Here is a 20057-nt window from a genome sequence, read left to right as displayed (position 1 = left end):
TTATGTATTATGATTTCTATTTGCCGGTTTCTAACTTCCCAATTTTTTTATTTATCTTGTAACGACCGTATGTATAGATGTGTTAAATATTTATCTTATTTTTCACAAGGGGTAAAATTGAAAATAGGATCTGTGACGAAGAGACCTAATGAATTATTTGATTAGCCGTACCCTCTGTTGTGGACTGCAGTTTTACTAATTCAGTGCTCATCAGCATAGTTTGGGTCATTAAATCAAATAAATACCGTTAAGCCTCTAATAAAGTTGAAGTGTATATAATATCTATTGTTTTCAGTCCGTTTACTTCACCATGTAGTAACTTAATTTAGGTGTGTGAATAATATTATGACATTTTGACTAACACATTGTTCAATATTATACAGCAGACCAGGTATTTTCGAAATTGTACATATTTATTAAAACTTTCGCTTTCATCATTACTGGTAGCCTCATTGTTTTGTTTTGTTGCTGACCCAAACTGTGCATATGAACTTTGAATAAGCAAAATAGCAGAGGGTACGGCGAATCAAAGAATGTATTAGAACTCTACGTCACAAAGTTTCTTTTTAATTTCACCTCTGAAGAAAAAGAAATGTTTAACATGTATATACAGTCATGAAACAGATGATGCGCTTAAAAATATATAGTAATGAATACTACGAAATGTCATAACATTACTCAATCACAAAATTAATTTAAGTTACTATATGGTGAAGTAAAACGGGCTGGAAACTACGAGTATAGATATTATATACACTTCAACTTTATTAGAGGCATAAAGCGAAAAAACAAACTAGAACGGAACTTGTACATACTAATGTATATGAAATGGTTATCACATCTGAAAGACAGCTCACTTCATACACATTAGTACGTACAAATTCCGTTCTTGTTTGTTTTTTCGCTTTATGCTTCCTCAACTTCTTCCAAAAACGAGTCGTGCAGGAGCTGTTGCATCAGCCATATTCATAATTATTTCATTTTCCTTTTCTCTTATGTACTTATTTATAAACTGATGCCCATATTTTAATTCAGTCTTAAATACAACAACTTAATAATCTGGTCTCTTTTTCTGTTTAACCAGATTGCAGAAAGTTAGGCCCGGCATGGCCAGATAGATAAGGCACTCGACTCGTAATTCGAGAGTCGCGGATTCAAATCTCCGTCACACCAAACATGCTCGCCCTTTCACCCGTAGGGACGTTATAATGTGACGGTCAATCCCATTGGTAAAAGAGTTGGCAGTTGGTGGTGATGACTAGCTGCTTTCCCTTTAGTCTTACACTACTAATTTAGGGACGGCGAGCGCAGGTAGCTTTGTGCGAAATTCAAACCAAACCACTAGTATTTTTATAGAAACATTATATAACTTCATTAAATTGTAAAGAAACCATGTATCAATTTTGTTGGCAAATATAACCTGAATACATATCGACATTTAAGTTCGAAAACAAGTTGCAAATGAACTCAATTTTATGCTATTTTAAATTGCAATACGTAACATAAGGTATTGCCATTTTTGGAGAGTGAGGGTGACTATGACTTGCCTTTGATACACACTAATTAAAGCCATGACAAGGAAACAGATACTATTTTATTCCTTTTCAGTTGGTTTTATAAACAAATTTTACTTTCAATTATTTTAATTGTAAAAACCTTCAAGCCCTTCTGTGTCATTATTTTAACAGAATTATCTTCTTCTAAATGGCTTGCACAAGCAAGATGGGGAATCAGGTGTATCTTAGTAATTGTCGACTATTTATTTCAGAATCATTTCCTAATAAATATCTCGGTGTGATCTCCTACTATTTTGCGAATATATATTATTCACTATTGAGAAATTAGTTTTCTCAAATACCAAATTACTGTGTACAATAATAATTTAAAAAGTTAAAAACCACCAAGCGAGGCACGTTCTCATTACAAAGGCTGCTTTTGGAGCAAAATAAGCACTGCTTTTAGTAATTACAAATATCAAATACAATTTAGCTTAACTTGTGTTTCATTAAGGATTGACATTTTAACATAATTAAATTAATAAGAGGACTGGATTTCGTAAAATTAACATTAAAGCTTATTGCAATATTCATAAAAAGTTGGTTGGTCGGTTTGGTATTTTATGGCGCAAGGCAACTAGGCAATCTGCGCCAAACATCCGGTATAAAGTTAAAATTAGTAAAATTCATAAAACGAAATTAAGGTAAGACAAAACACAGTTGAATTTTTGAATTAAAAAGAAAAACATAAATAGCATTAAAACCAATTTTTACACCTACTCTACAGCGGTAAGAGAAAACTACAGTAATACAAGTTGTAAAGGACTTTCTGTAGCATAATTTCAATTATCTTAACTCGCCAGGAAGTCTAACAAGCAAGTTCAAAAACCACCGTTAGTCACTTGAAGTTAGCCTTTCCAGTCCTGGTTCCGAGTTATTTGACGTTATGGCTATTTTCAGAAAAAAAAGTAATAAAAGTTTTAAACTTTTAGCAAAATTTTAATTATAACAGTATATTAATAAGATGTTGGGTCCGACAAGGCCAGGTGGATAAGGCACTCGACTTGTAATCCGACGGTCGCGGGTTCGAATCCCTATCATACCAAACATGCTCGCCTTTTCAGCAGTGGGGGCGTTAAAAAGTTACGGTCAACCCCACTACTCGTTGGTAAAAGAGTTGGCGGTGGGTAGTGATGTAGCCGCCTTTTATCTAGTCTTACACTGCTAAATTAAGAACAGCTAGCGCAGATAGCCCTCGTGTAGCTTTGCACGAAATTCAAAACGAACAAACAAAGCAGAAAGTTAATCTCAATTATTTTAATAATCACATACATTTTGTTAACCAGAATGCCAGTAATTTAGCAGTTTTCTTTGGATGTGGCTTTGGTTTACTTTCTTAGAATCCTGGACACCGTCATCAATGTTGTCACTGCCCAACTTCTCCTTATCTAATCATCTGCTCAATTTCCGGTCTCCAGACGCATCAAGCTTGACTGCCATATGATAATGTCAACCGATAATAGTTGTGGAATCCAAAATTTCAAATCTTTAAAATTTAGAAACTAATAAATCACATTATTATATTAGCCAAAGATGAATTACATCCCGCCTTTAGCCTCTAAACTCAGGTACTGCATAATAATCCAGCACGTATGGGGTGAAGTTCCCCTAATTATCTTTCGGCGCTCTTCAAAGACTAAATGATCTAAAATTAGAATATATACCAAGTAAGTTCATTGATTTATTTGAACTATCTCGGGTGTACGTATAAGTGCTATCGAAACCCAATTTTTACTTATAAGCCATCGGACTTATCACTAAGCCACTTCAAGGAGGGAGAAGGGAAGACTGAATTATTCGGGTCATATCATGATTTAAACTTTTTAAAAGTTGAGAGGAAATTGTAGAGAGTAAAATCAATTGAATGATAACCTACCTGAAAGCTGTTTTTATGTAAGGTCCACATATATACTTCTTGACGTTTTTACAATAGTCTTATTCATTTCGAGTTATTTTGAGAGTAAAATAATCAAGTGGGATATTTTATTCCATGTACTTTATGAACATCTTATAACGATATACTAAATTATGTTCATGATGTTTCCTTCTGTTGCTACAGTGTTAAGTCGAGGAGACATTTTCACAGCGTGAAAACTAAAAGTGATCTACATTTTGAATAAAAGTTGTTTAGCACCTCGTAGGAGGGATATGAGCAACAAAAGTTGTTAGGCACTTTAAAGTTTCATTTGTTCAGAAAATTGCGTATCTAGGGGTGTTTGGATGGAGAGGCATATATCAGCTATCTCTTATGCAGAAAGACTTGCTGATGGACTCTCCAGAAAAGCTCAATTAAGATAAGAGGGAGGTGTTTTTAACATCGCCCCAGCTCTATTGCAAATGAGCAAACATTTAAGGGTTCACTATTTAGCAAGAAATCGATAATTAATTTGTGAATAAATTACGTTTTAGATCTAGTGCATGTTTTCCCCACAAAAAGTAGAAGATAACACATATAATATCCAACAGATACATTCATAGCGTACCTAAACTAGTACGCCTATTGTTTAACAAGATTATACATATGATGTATGAAAATTATTAATATACTCAAAAATACTTTATTTAATCGCGCTAACGTTTTACCATTGAGACTTAATCAGGGATCTTATAAAAGAAACAGTTTTTAAAAGCTACATTAGATTGTGAATTAAAGTTCTATTCCATGCAGAATTAGGTTAGACTTCATTTTGTACTGTGTACACCTAAAGCTCAGAAGTACCGTTTCTTTGGACTAAACATTTAGTCACTTTCACCTAGTTTTCTCGAGAATATAAGTACGTAATAAAAAAGAAAATAAGACAATTATATATTATTAAAATGTTATATTTCATTATCACCATTACTAAGCCTGAAGCAGATAATTCATAACATACAAAGAAGTTGTCATTGTTCATACAGTTAGACTTGAAGTAACAACATTAGGCCTGGAAACTGATATATAGAAATAGCTTTTAAAAAAAAAAATCCTAAACGACGTTTACCACAAACCTACAAATTTAATTTTATGATATTTTATACTCATGCAAAAAAACAAATGCAATGAATAAAAGGGGATTATGTTATTAATCTTTTGTAGTTAAGCGCAAAACTAAACAATAGGATATATGTGATCTGCCCACCACGGGTACTGAAACCTCGGTGTTTAGCGTTGTAAGTCTGCAGACATGCTGTTGTGCTACTGAAGGGGGGGGGGCTTATTAATCCTTACCGTAGTTCCGATTTTTTAAATTTCGTAAAAAGAAAAAAATAATAATAATATTACATTTCGCTTACTGTAATTCAAACCAAAACTGTTGTTGTTCATGCAATATAAATAGCACCTAGACCACTACTACGTGTATCGTAGACGGTCTGATAAGCTCCGATGTTGAGCGAAATGCTTTGCCGGCAGTGGATATGGCAGATATAGTGTAATTAGCACGTCATAATCGTTGTTGTATGTTTATGACGTTAGAGAAACTCGTGTTTTTCAAAACTAAAACAGAGAAATAAAGGAAGCATATTGAGTTGCTACTCTAAACACTATATAACCTTACGGAATCAATCTATATCCTGGTATCAGAGATCTCCGTTCAATGGTTTCATTCTGTTTATTGTTTGTTTTTGTTTGTTTTGGAATTTCGCACAAAGCTACTCGAGGGCTATCTGTGCTAGCCGTCCCTAATTTAGCAGTGTAAGATTAGAGGGAAGGCAGCTAGTCATCACCACCCACCGCCAACTCTTGGGCTACTCTTTTACCAACGAATAGTGGGATTGACCGTCACTTTATACGTCCCCACGGCTGGGAGGGCGAGCATGTTTAGCGCGAAGCGGGCGCGAACCCGCGACCCTCGGATTATGAGTCGCACGCCTTACGCGCTTGGCCATGCCAGGCCTTCATTCTGTTTATAAAATGAAAATTAACTTTATTCTTTGTTTATTTTTTTCATGAAATATGAAAGATGAATTTCCTAAACTTACTACTTGTTTAAGATAATTTTTCATATCTGTTTTATAAATTCATTAGTATAACATATCTTTTTCAGTCTCCTGCTTTCACCTTTATTTTACTTAAACACCTAAATATAATTTTAAAATATATATATATATATATATATATTTAACCATTTCTACATTAAAATATCCCTAACACCTTCCCGCATACACTCTCGCTATCGGCGACATTGTACCGGAAATGAGACGCTTATAATAGTACATAGAGAAATAAACATTTCCTAGAAAATTGGATGACCTTCATGATATTAGTAAACTCCCTATATATATATATATCACTCGTTCGATTACAACATCACTCCCAGTTTGCCCCTGAAGATGAAAGGTCGTTCGCACTTCTCTGAAACTACTTCACCACTTCAATCTTCAGTATCAATCGAATAAAAGAAAAACAAGCGATACCGAAAATTCAATCCAAATTGTCAATTTTACATCAAAATTCTATCGCGAGCGGGACGACGGGGGATATCAATAACCCTGAACACCCCAGTTGCGAAATTCATCTTCCTGTAAAACTAAACACCTGCCACGGGATTTTTTTTTCAGATGAAAGGTCCACCTTTTGAAAGTGCTTGTATTACAGGATTTCTATTTTACATTACTGTATGTTTATATTCATACGTTCTTTGAAGTAGATGTTATAATATTATAACAGTGTGATTGTGTTTTTCTTGTAGCAAAGCCACACCGAGCTATCTGCTGAGCCCACCGAGGGGAATCGAACCCCTGATTTTAGCGTTGTAAATCCGAAGACATACCGCTGTAATAGCGGGGGGCGATATTATAACAGCATTTCAAGTGTGTGTTCAAGGGTCAGTCTGATACAAGGACAATTATATTGGTGACAGTGACAGTATTAACCCTATGCAGCCTAATTGTGTAGATTATTATAACTGATCAATGAATAACTCTTTGGATATGGGATTAGCAGCCAACACAACTTAAATCTGCAAACTTTACCAGGTAATACGACGCACACTTGGTTAGACTGGCAGATCCTCACATGCGTGCCATTTTTCCGCTGAAACGCGGATTTCCGCGGTTTTCAAACGGCCAACGATCACCCACGAGATTAGTGTAAATTCGAGGAGAAAATATGAGCGATTTGGGGGCCGGGTAGGTGGTTTTTGAGGAGAAATCATATTTTTTCAATGTTTATTGCAGAAAAAAAAAATCTGACCGCCATCTTGGAGGCAGTCTCGTTTCGTCTCGTTGCAGGTCTCGTGGTCTGGTATCGTGTGCATACCAGACGATAAAATATTCTCTACGCTCCAAAGAAACAACAGCGATTGAAATGTTTAAAAGGAAATATGTTCATTTTGATCCTGTAGACAAGAGAATGTGTAAGGACATTAGATCAGCAGCTTCAAAGTATACCTTAAAGCTGAGGGAGCATCAGAAGAAAAGGGCAGAAAGGTTTGAGGCCTATGGTTCTGTGAAATCTGGCCCAGCCACCTTGACTAAAGAAAAAGTCCAGAAAGCCGCAGAGGCACAGAGAGCTGCCCATTCAGAGAAGGAGAGAAAAAAAGCTCGGAAGAGAGCACTGGAAACCCTTGTCTCGAAAAAGAGGAAAGTAGCCAAGATTGATTAAAGAAAATTAAGTGATTTGAAATTTGACTGTAATTTATGCAGCAGAGCAGAAGTTGATATCAGTGACTGAAAAATATTTTATTATTATCTGCAGCATACAGTGCAAGTGGTTTATTTTAAAGCATATCATTAATTTTATTTTAAAGCAATGTCAAAGCTTTCCTTGATTTGCTGTTTCAGTTTGTATTGTGAAAGAATGAAAAATATACTGATATTGAGGTACCAGTAATTTACTGACAAGATTGTATAGATGAACAAGTTTTACTGTAGGTAGTCATGTAGAGTAATTTTAAGTAATTTGAAATTTTAATTGAATACATGCAGCAGAGCAGTAGTTGTTGATGTCAGTGACTGTACAAAATGTAATTTCTGAGGCATATCACTGATATCAGTAGTTTAATATTGAACCATATCAGTAGTTGAATTTTTAAGCAATGTCATAGCTTTCCTTCATATGCTGTTTTAGTTTGTATTGTCAATTTGTGAAAGAATGGAAAATTCACTGACATTAAGGTACCAGTAGTATAATGACAAGATTCCATAGATGAACAATTTGAACTGTAGGTAGTCATGATTAGTCAAAAGAGTAATTTTATGTGATTTGAAAATTGTATGGAATATATGCAGCAGAGAAGTAGTTATTGGCAATGACTGTAAAACATTTAATTGGCAGCATACCAGTAGTTGATGATGATGATGTTATTGATGACAAAAAGGATAATAATGAAATGATTTGTATTTGAAGTTATTTACTGAGTTATTTTTGGCTTTATTAACTCATATTACTAATATATTTTGATTTAGAAAAAAATTAAACTGAATAAATAGCAAATAAACAATATTAAATTTCATTTATTTACTTTTTATTTTATTTGTTAATTTTAGATATTTTGATATATCTTCTAAAAAAATGAATGTAAATTAAAAGAATAAATCAATCTGCTAAAAACTGTAAATGAAAGTTATAGTTTTTATTAGTTTGATTTAGTCTTTTGATTTAATTTTGTTACTTTATATGATATATATTGTGTACTTTTCCAACATTGCAATGTCAAAAAACATAAAGAAATTATGTCCCAGATTGCACCAAATCACACCAAATAGCATCCATTTTTTTTTAATTTCCCGGGAGGGGCATGCCCCCGGACGCCCCTAGTCAGGCACGGCTGCGCCGCGCTGTGGCGCCAGGCTATATACCTTTTCGTCTTTTTTTCATAAATGTCATTGGCATGCCTGTCCTCAAGAAAAGAGGATACTTCGCCAAATTCTGTCACTGGAAACAACGTGAAATGCCTAGTTGCCGGTTAAAAACTGGGTTGTTTGATGTAAGGTCCTATGTCAGGGAACTTCTCGACAATTAAGAATATACATATATTCATACCCTAATGTGCCTACCTGAAGAATGGTAGCACCATTTTAGTAAGATACCCTGTGTCACTTGTCTGGCTTGTTAGTGTGGACAACACTAAAAACTGGAGTTCTCATCAGTAAATAATGAATCCATCGTCTACAAGCAATGATAAATTAAAAACTAGCCAGACAGGAAGGAACTCATGGGAGGAATGGAGATTGTGCATTCAGTAGTAGAAGGAAATTAATGTGTAAAACCAAGACCTAAACATCTAATTGGTAAATGACTCATGCATAAAAAATTATACCAATCTCACACTATGAAACCAATGTATGCGTGAAAAGTAATGCAACACAGCAAGCTGAAGATTACTGGTTCTTGCCTGACGACATTTCTATGTATCAAGCAGAAAGAGACTTCATTGCCAGATATTCCACTTGGGATGCATGTAAAAACATTAACGGTAAAGCTCTACATTCTTCACTGTACAGTTAAAGCCAATAACCTTATACCGGTAAACTCAGGCAAACCAACAAAATTCACTGAGTGATAAGATGACAAAGACTTCTATATAGACACTGCTTTTGTTAACCTTCAGTGTCATGTTTATGTGAAATAGGGAACGTAATATCTGCAGTGTTCACCTCCTATAGTGTGTACAAAGTCTGAAAGACAAGGTGATATAAAATATCTAAAACCTCAAATAAGGGTGTTAAACTCGTAATTTAAACATGCCCCGGGCAATGTATTAAATACAATCAAATCAGCAACTCCAATGCGGGAGTGTAATTGTGATACTGATAAAGCCTGAAAAACATATGATCCATCACAGGCTAAGTTCTGCAGATAAGCCATAGTGCTTACATAGACTTGTGTAGAAGAGAGTCTATGCTCTCTATAGACACATTGCAGAATAATGACCTTTGCAGCAAAAACAATCTCGACAACTTCATTCTGGTACTTTCATAAGCTTTATAAGGCGAGCATGTTTGGTGCGACAGGGATTCGAACCCGCTACCCTCAGATTACGAGTCGAACGGCTTAAACCACCTGGCATGCCGGGCCAAATAGGTTGAAAAGGTGAAAAAAAAACATATGTTTAAGATCTGCCATAAGATTTACTTCTGACACTCCTTCAAAGTCAAATTATTAGGGCTGTGACGATTACATGATTAACCGGTTACGGTTCGGTTACTGCTCTTAACCGGTTACGGATTTCCTAACCGGTTAATCTAAGATTTTTTTCCGAGAAAAATAAACGACGAAAAACAATACGATTATCGACATTTGCGTGTAAATATTCCATTATTTGACCTTGACATTGGTATGTTTGCCTATCGCGATTTTACGAACTGCTTGCCTTTTTGTTTGGTTGAATTTTCGTTGTTGTTGAAAGCTTTTAGAGTTTTTGTTAACGTTCGGTGCGGCCTTCACGCGCAAATTCCTAGGGCTGTGACGATTACACGATTAACCGGTTACGGTTCGGTTACGAGGTAAAGATTAACCGGTTACAAAAGTCCGTAATCGTCGCAGCCCTACAAATTATAACTTCATAGACCTGAGAAGCATCACAGAGCACCAGAAGCACTTGCAAACAAATTTCTTCACCATTCTCAATTATCACATTCTATCCCCACAGCAAATTAAACCATCAAAGCAGAAGATTGCCTACAATATTTCTTAGGAGACAGCTATTGGTGGGCAGATGCTTTAGAGTCACCACTGTGATAATGAGTCAAAACCAGGTCTTAGATATTTAAATGTAGTTTGACTGGGTATTCATTGCTTTATGGAACAATAATATTCCACAAAAGGTTGCTAGAGCAGGCAAGCTTCTCAAACTCAGAACAAAAATCAATCTGAAAGTCATAAAGCAAACTTTCTTTTGGAGCACTGAAAGCATTAAAACACAAATAAAGTGCTACCAATATTTGCAACTGACTCACAGCTAGTTCTGCACAAAATTCAGTGATTGTTTTATTGATGGATGTTATAAAGCAAAGTAGCTGCATGGTAAAAACCATCACTTGGATGGGTCAGGCCATGCAGGATTAAAGTCAAACAAGGAAGTTGGCACGTTCGCATGAGAAACCCCTCTGCACGATTGACGCAAAAACTGCAATCATGGAAGTTTTAATCGAAATTTAGAGGGAAAGAGACTGCTAGTAAGCACAGAATATATTACAGAATGAAATGAAATACAGGAAAATTAAGTTTGTAATAAATATAATTCTGTAAAATACTCGAAATGGAATCAACGATATAATGACATTCAATCAAAATAAAGTTTGTTTGTTTGTTGAATTTCGCGCAAAGACTAATCAAGGGCTATCTGCGCTAGCCGTCCCTAATTTAGCAGTGTAAGACTAGAGGGAAGGCAGGTAGTCATCACCACCCACCGCCAACTCTTGGGCTACTCTTTTACCAACGCATAGTGGGATTGACCGTTACATTATAACGCCCCCACGGCTGAAAGGGCAAGCATGTTTGGTGCGACCGAGATTCGAACCCGCGACCCTCGGATTACGAGTCAAACGCCTTAACACGCTTGGCCATGCCGGGCCATCAAAATAAAATCAGTTATGAAATAGGTAAGCTGTTTCAGGAAATTAAAGATAAAACAGCACAAGTTAATTCAGATGTTTAATTTAGTTATGTAAGAATAAAATAAATATTAAAACAGATACATTAAATCTGCCCCTCGCTAAAACAGCAGTAAGTCTACGGATTTACAAAGCCAAAATCAGGGGTTCGATTTCTCTCGGTGGGCTCTGCAAATAGTCCGACGTGGTTTTGCTATAAGAAAACACACACATGCACGTTAAATGTGAAGAAATGTCAAAATTAAAACAATATGATTGAGTTCTAGGTGAAAATACACGGGGTTATACTACCAGGTATTAATCCTTTATGTTGAGACTGGCTCCTCTCAGAAAAAAAGTTTTCTTACTGATTTTACTAATTCCCTATCTTTCACTCTTTTTTAATCGCATAACTATATGCATTCTGTCCTCTGCGAGAAATCGAGATCCAGATTTTAATGTTTAAGTCTATAAACTTGCTGCAGACTCCTACATGAGAGCTATCTTCGTTAACTGTCCCTAATTTAGCAGTGTAAAACTAGAGGAAAGACAGCTAGTCATCACCACTCACTTCCAGCTCTTGGGCTACTTTCTTTCTACGAACAATGGGATTTATCGTGACTTTATAACACCCTCACCGCTGAAAGGGGGAGCATGTTTGTTGCGACAGGCTGACCCATCGGAGAACTGCTTTCGTTCGATTAGGCTGTTCGAATTGTCGTATGTATTACAAATGTTTAAATTACCTATATATAAGCCGTTTTACTCAGTTTTGTATATGTCCTGTCCGCATTGAAAAAGGTTAATAGCTTAAATAAAATAGTTTTTTCTTTGTCTGGAGTAACGGGTTGCGTATTATTATTATTAAATAGAAAACCCTCCAGTATGCACTACCAACTGGAAAAGTCTAAAAAAATTAATTTTTCTTATTCTTCAAAAATTAGTGCTTACTTGTATTGTTTAATTGTTTACTCAATTTACGGTGAATTGCCTGTATAAATACTTATTGTTATTTGGTCTTACATTAACTGACCGCTTTATCAAACATAATATTGAGTTGAACCACCTTTCGCTGCAATAATAACTCTGCATGATATCAACACCCTAACAACAATGAATGTGTCTTGCTTGGTTGTAGCTCATTCTTGAAGAGTATGTTTCCCATACATCGACAGAGATTATGACCGCAAATGCAATATTCATATTAGTCCCTGTATTCTTCAATCAATATCTTGTGGTTCTGTGATCAAGGAAGACAAGTGACGTGACTGTTAATCAACTTTTGACAATATGAGACAATGAATTGTTCCATTATTTTCTTGGAGGAATACTTGTCCATCAAAGTAGAAATGCAGCACTACAGAGTGGTCATGATCAGGAACAATATTCTGAAATACACTAGATGTAAACAGAAAATTGCGCTACCAAAACAACATAAAGCAGAGTGAAGTGCCTCTAGCGGTTTTCTCCACATTTGTTACTTCACCACTATTACATAGTAATGGTGAAATGCAACTCATCAGTCCACTTCACACATTTCTAGTATAGTCATTTATTATCCACAGTTTGTGCTTTGCGTGCCACTATACTTTCCTGTTTGTAAACGGAAAAAGAAAAACAGTTTTGGGACTGTTCACATGACATATTTTGTAATGCCTTGAAAGCGGTAGAACTGGAAATAGTTAATACTGATTGCTGTTGAATGAATCAGTCTACTTAAGACATGGTTTTATACATTTAATGCACTTTACGAGCTTGTCTTTCTCCTTGGCCTGCTTGCAGTCCTCTGTTTTTCATTCCTTATGGCAGGCATTACTCCCTTTTCGACTACCAATTTGGGTGACGTCTGGTAACAAATTTCTTTGAAGAACAAATAAAAGAAATAAATTATTCATTAAAGGATTATTTGCTTTTAATTTTCTAACTGCAGATTAATCATTGTATGATTATACTCTAAATTTACAGCGTTAGATTTGAAATCACCTGAAAAATCGTGTAAATCAGTAGATTTTGTATATATAAATGCATGGAGTGTTCTACAAATATGTGTGAGTGTATTTAGAAATGAAGAGGATAGAATATTTATCAATCTTATCTTTGCAAATAAGAGTTAGGATACCTAAAACGTGTGAAGTTATCGTTTCTTCTATCAAAATTACCTCAGTTATAAGGGTTGGTTGGTTGGTTTTGAATTTCGCACAAAGCTACACGAGAGTTATTTGAGCTAGCCGTCCCTAATTTAGCAGTGTAAGACTAGAGGAAATGCAGCTAGTCATCACCACCCACCGCCAACTCTTGGGCTACTTTTTTACCAACGAATAGTGGGATTGATCGTCACTTATAAAGCTTCCATGGCTAAAAGGGTGAGCATGTTTGGTGCGACGTGGATTCGAACCCATGACCCTCAGATTAGGAGTGGAGCGCCTCAACAACCTGGTCATGCCAGGTCAGTTATAAGGTATTATAAGAATATAATTCCAGTTGTTTTCAATAGTTTGTTTTATATATCGCTTTCTAAATCATTTAAGTTTTGTTTCAGAATTGTATAAGTGTGTGTCTGTTTTCTTATAGCAAATCCATATTTGGCTATCTACTGAGTCCACCGAGTGGAATCGAACACCTGAATTTAGACTTACTGCTCTTCCAGCGAGAAACTTTCAGAATTGTAAAGGCACACTTGGCAAAAATTCACATATCGAATATATTTTAAATTCGCATTACCTAAATCTATTTCTACGAAGTCTATAACATACAGAATAACTGCATATTTATCTTCAAAGATTTGAAAAAATCAACACTAAGCTAGGCTTATTTTAAGTATATAAAATTAATAATTAAAATGTAATAAAAATTTAATATTTCTTTATAACCAGTTCGATAAATAACAATAATTTTTAGAACGTACTCCTATACGTCGTTGATGACAGGTGACAATCCAATATTGCTGTTATTTTATTTTAATGCTAAAAAGAAGCATTAACAAAACGCGAAGCCTTTTTCCTTTTCGAATTCACCCTATTTGAATACTTTATAAGTTAGCGCCATCTAGCAAAACGATAAAACCCTGAGTGTTTCTTATAAATGTGTATTACACTGAGATACAAATTAGTTTTCTTAACAAAATTCTAACTAAAACCATTATTAACCATGACGAAATAATACAACATACGACTTCATACAGTCTACTGGAATTATGCATGAATTCTGTATTGTCCACGCTTCCTATAAAACTGTTTTGTCAGGCGTATTATGTTTTGATTTCTCAAGGTTTAAGACCTCTATCAAATTCAGCTCTGTTTTGTCTATAACTTACAAAGTACCGTTTCAACAAGACTCTACGAGTAAAATGCCACACCTTTTCCACGAACGGACATTCTCTTTCATGAAAACGCCTACAGACTTAACCTTGCGAACAACTTCGGTCGAAAGCTCATTGGACAGCTGGACAATACCATTTCCCCGAAATATCATTTACCTTACAGAAACCAGTCCTTACCAATTTCAAATTTCGCAAGAACCCAACAGGATAGAACTCGATTTTTCTATGACTGAGAGTCCGAAGTTCAACAAATTCGTAACATTTGTAAACATTATATCTAAAAACATCAATTTTTTTGGATTGAATGTATACAAGGTATCCTTTCAATAACGACTTTATTTAAAACACTAACGTTATAAAATATTTCGATAACTCTAAATGAAGGTGAGTAATTACTTCAAGTACGACGTATAAATATTTAACATGTGTGAGAAGGTAATAAACACGTATGAACCGTCACGTTTCTAAGCTTCTTCATTTTATATTAGTTATTATCCTGTTATATGTTTGTTTGTAGCTAAGCTCAAAGCCACACAATGGGCTATATATACTCAGCCCACCTCGGATATCGAACCATGATTTTTAGGGTTGTAAATCCATAGACTTACCACTGTACTACTGAGGGAGCTAAGATGTGTGTGTGTGTTTTATATATGTATAGCAAAGCTCCATCAGGCTATCTGGTATGTCCACCGAGGGTAATTGAGCTCCTGATTTTAGCGGTTTAAATTCGTAAACGTACTGCTGTTACACCGGGGAACATAGTGATTAGATGACAACGTAACCTTATACACATTTCCATGTTTAATTGCTGAATGTGACAAGAGAGCAAACGTTTTTTCAGTAACAATGTTTAATTACTAAATGAAACAAGGCAGCCAATATTTTTATAATAACAATGTTTAATTACTTAATGTAACAAGACAGCCAATAATTTTTTAGTATCAATGTTTAATCCAAGAAATCGTAGATACGAAAGTATCAACTTTTATTCTGCAAGAATTTCTCGGGAGGAGAAAAACCAACATTTCGAAAAACTAGTTCTGGAATTTGTTTTATCCTTCTTATTGTTATTTACTCATTATTTGCACTTTATTTTAGTGTGTCTTCAACTCTTTACTTCATAAACTCATACATTTAACTTCTAATAATCCAGAATAAAATTCCCACATATGCTTTTATTTGAATTCTTTGCTGAACCTATTAATTTGTTTTTAAGCGCTGACATCTCGGAGGACGAACTTATTAAAGACCAAACAGTCATTTCACATAGCATGTAATCAGCTTATGGCATTGATACGTGAAAACGTTAAAATCCAGTTCTGACAAGTCAGGAAGCTAAAAATAGATGTCATAATACAATATATAGTTACACTAGCATAAAACACCCGCACTCGCTGTAGGGTTCTAAAACCCCTCATAACTCACAAAAGTCCTAATGTACCGATCAAAATCCTCCACTACCCTATTTCTATGGCTATCCTGAAGCTTATAGTTATCAGTGGGATATGAACATAGATTTGAACATGGCACCCAGGATCATGAGAAACGTTAGGAACACAAAATCCGATGCTAGGTTCGAGTTTAGCGACCTACTTTTAGAACCTCACAATGTTTAAATGGCCTTCCGGATACGTTTTAGCCCCTACCAAAGGGGCTATGCTATAAGGACACTCCCGAGTCCATTTACCCAGCTAGTTTCAGAATTATGGAAGAAGTTAACTGGAATTGTATACATACATATGCAGCTACAGTGTGATTTAATACAGGAATATTCTTCATTAACGCCACCCCTAATTTTGAACTGATGACTTGATGAAAACCAATCAGCCAGCCGTACTTGCCGCCACATAGGTTTTGTTCGTCTTGGTTTTGAATCAAATAACAGAATTGACTGTCACTTTTATAACACTTCCATAATTGAGAGAGCGGAGTGTGTTCAGTAACATCACGTCTCGAATCCCGGATTTCTTCAATCCATAACCAAACACTCAAGGTTCAACAGGGTATAAAAAATATAAACTTGTGCGACGTTAAACACACGTAATTCGTCTTTCGCCTTAAGTTTGTTGCTTGATCAGTAATTCAAGTTAATGGTGAGTGGGTCGGTTTGGCGTTTTACGGTGCAAAGCAACTAGGCTATCTGCGCCAATTCAAGTTAATGAATCAACTTGTAAGATACGAATATTCTGTTCTACAGACGTTTGCCGAGAATACAGTTGCAATAAGTTTCTGTTTAAAAATTAACCGTTCATTTCAGTACATCACTGTTTATTGTTGAGCTTTAACAAGGAAATACTCATGAATCAAACAGAAAGAAGGCTGAGCACAATTATTTGTTTTGATTTTTTTACATAAAAGTAAAACATTAGCTCTGCAAATTATTAATAATGATAAACAACTGCAAGCTAGTCTAAATGATGGTAGCATTGCGAATTAATTGAATAACGATTTCATCATACCATATTTAAATACTGAGCGATAAATAAAGCATCACGAAAAGTTGGGTATTGCACAGAAATAATCACATCCTGTATGTAACAAGACGCGTGTCAACAGTGTTGTACTGAAAAGGATAAAACATACAGCTCCCAAACTTTCTTATGTTTGTATTTTGGCATGACTAACGAACTCTCTGAGTGTAAACATCATTTAAAGTAGCAATTTGTTTACAAGGATGAAACACTCTTGAATGTTTGGCGCTAATCGTTTGATCAGGCGTTAGGCACGTGGTTTATGATCAACACAAGTTACTCCTACATAATTAGCTCAAAAGGATCAATTTACAGTGTCTGAAACATGCTTAATTTGGACTTTTAAAGATTATCCATAAATAACTAAGTCTTACGCCACTCGTATATACGAACAGGATCATACAGTACTTATACATGAGTATGTCTGTTTTCAGTAACTATTTACACAAAACTGTGAACACATGAAAGACGTATCTCCACGGAATGGAGATTAAAGTACATACATTGTCTAATTTTATGAGGCAACAATACACACGTATGTGAGGAGTAAGTTCTATTTTACAAAATAAAATTTGGATTACCGGTTAGTATCCAAGTGTTCCATAAAATTTCATTACTTTGTAAACCTTAGAACTATTTTATTTTTATTTACTTTTTCTCTTGCGGCAACGATTTAACCTGTTCTATTACACCAAGTATGTGTACGTGCGCTGACTATTACTTGTACTAATCCACAAAGAAGCGGAGTAGAACTAAACACCACCTCTCACATTGTGCTAACATTCAAAGCACAAAGAACAAGCAAATAAATATATCTTACAACACAAAACAATATCTATTAAACTCATAAGGTCACATCAACATTTGCTATTACTTGAATTATAAAACTTCCTGAAGTTTCACATTACTTTTATTACAAAAACAGTAATGTGTATAATGTACCAGTCCACTTTAAATTCTAAAAAAAAATAGATTTCGTTTGATGAATGTGTATAATAAACATCAAAGAAGTAAATTACTTTACGATATCAATAGAGATGAAGCCTCACAACGAGATGGTAAAACTCTTATGACTCTTCATTCTGCAGGACAAAGGAACTCAATGATTCGCGTCTCGTTGCTAAGAGATCATGTTCCGCACTTTTAGGCCGAAGGTGCGTTATAAAAGTGACACTCAGGTCCCACTATTTGATTATCCTGGCTCAAGAATTGGCTGTAGATGATGTTAACTGGTTGCCTTCACTTTATTCTATCAGTTTAAAACCAGGAATATCTTGCACAATCAGCTTTTTTTTTTTTTTGGCTTTTCGCAAATATCTAATCAAAACTTACTTAGCCAGGTATGTTAAGTAACAATGTCTCATACATGACTTTAGGTAGCTCTTCACCCAAAACTTAAAGTGTTCGTTGCTAGTGACTTGTAATAGATAATATGTAATTGAAACTTTGTTTAAAAACATCCTAAGGCCTGTAATACCACATTATTCCGTCACATTCGCTAATCTATAAAAGTTCGCACTACTTCACTCTATATAACTGAGAAATAACAACAAATCAAAACTTCTGAACGGATTGTACTCTGTGTAATAATATATCTTTTCATTCCGAAACTCCTGTGTGAAATATAAAAGAAATTCACTACAAAATACTAACTATTTTACATTCGTGTTTTACCCCTTTGTTAATGATTTATGTAAAACTGCTACCACCCAATGTGCAAATGTTCGCAATTTTTTGCAGCGAGCCATTCAAAATGTTGCGCGTAAAATGCTTGCATCAAAAATATTTACACCTGCACCCATTAAGATAAAGAAAGGATTACTACATTCATGTATCGATACGTGTTGCATAAACAAAATTATAACTATGAGCATTCATTCTTTAAACTGTAATATTTAAATTAAAAAAGAAAGAAAAAGAGAGAGACAACTTTCTATTTTAAATGATCATTATCAATTTTGGATTGATAGAAATTGTAAAACTCTCCAAGCTTAAAATGTTGAATTCTTAAACAGTTTCTCATGTACGTTCAGGGATATTCTTGTTATATGTCCCAATAATGTATTTACGGATCAATCCGGAATAATAATTTATTTTCCCGGCAACAAGCCCACAAGCTTGACTTAAATAACTCAGCATTTGCACCAACAAATGTGTGCTTTAGTAACTTCATCTTTTATGCGGAATTAATTCTTTTGAAATTCAGATCCAAAATTTAACACCTATGCGTATAAATTAAAAAATAAAAGCTAGGCCAATTGATCACTAATTAAAAAAATATATATTATTTTTGTACTATATATGTGTGTGTGTGTCGCAATATGTTTAACTTACAACTCCTACTTTAATATTGTCATTATAAAATAAAATACTGACAAGATAACCCTACTCTGAATAAATATTATACGCCAATGTTCACTTTTAAATCACTTTGCACAAAGGTGTCACAGCAAATAAACCAAACAAATAAGAAAACCCATGTTGTTCTTATAAAAGCATTTAAAAGATAATTCAAATAATGACACACACACTCAACCGATTGTTTTTCAAAATAATATAAAAAATAAACTTTAAGATGACACTGAAGTTTGAAACATTGTAAAGTTATAAATAAACTCTGCTCACGATATAAATTTAAAACAACGTAAGAGAAATAATAAGCTTTTGTTTTAAAGTTGCTTTGGACATTAGGAAGAGCAAAAGTGGCGGCAGCTAGGTGTAGTTTACATTACAATAAAAGAATATTTTAAACAAATAATTCAATCTTAGAAGAAAAAGTAATTTAACTTGAAACATTTCCTTGATGAATTATTAACATAGCTTATTAAGACATAACCATGTAATATTATTACTCTTATTTTAAGTATCAATTTAATACCATAAACTTAAATTGTAAAACGTGCGTCACACTCATGGTCAGTTAAGTACTTCACATGTAAGTAACTACTATAACATTGGCTGTGAAAGTGGCGCTAACAAAAGTGATATTAACCCGCAAAGTAAATCATTCACAAAACAAACGATTGTATATTTGCATTATATTACATTAAAACATAAAAAATAAATAACTGTTATAGTATCGATAAACTTTCTCTTTTGCTATAGGATATTTCAGGCCCTTATTTTGAAAACACATCTTCAAACGATGGGGAAATCCGTTCTATATCACGTAACCTAAAGGTTTCCGAAATC

General features: G+C 34.6%; 1 protein-coding gene and 1 long non-coding RNA gene across 4 annotated transcripts in view; one reads left to right on the top strand and one right to left on the bottom strand.

The window, feature by feature from the left end:
- Positions 1 to 20057, bottom strand: part of LOC143223063 (uncharacterized) — a 65927-nt gene that overhangs the window by 45660 nt on the left and 210 nt on the right. The window contains exon 2 of one of the 3 annotated variants that reach the window (XM_076450470.1): positions 12139 to 12932. The exons of the other annotated variants lie outside the window; for them this stretch is intronic. The gene's annotated coding sequence lies outside the window, so the exon portion shown is untranslated. The remainder of the gene's footprint in view (positions 1 to 12138; positions 12933 to 20057) is intronic. 3 annotated transcript variants of the gene reach the window in all.
- LOC143223065 (uncharacterized) lies at positions 12939 to 13930 on the top strand. The gene is made up of 2 exons (XR_013012644.1): positions 12939 to 13530; positions 13644 to 13930. It is a non-coding gene; the product is annotated as an uncharacterized LOC143223065 (long non-coding RNA).

The sequence above is a fragment of the Tachypleus tridentatus genome, chromosome 8 (assembly GCF_004210375.1).
Source record: "Tachypleus tridentatus isolate NWPU-2018 chromosome 8, ASM421037v1, whole genome shotgun sequence".
NCBI classification, from domain to species: domain Eukaryota; kingdom Metazoa; phylum Arthropoda; class Merostomata; order Xiphosura; family Limulidae; genus Tachypleus; species Tachypleus tridentatus.
The sequence above is the reverse complement of the archived record's forward strand: the minus strand, read 5'-3'. Positions and strand labels throughout refer to the sequence as shown.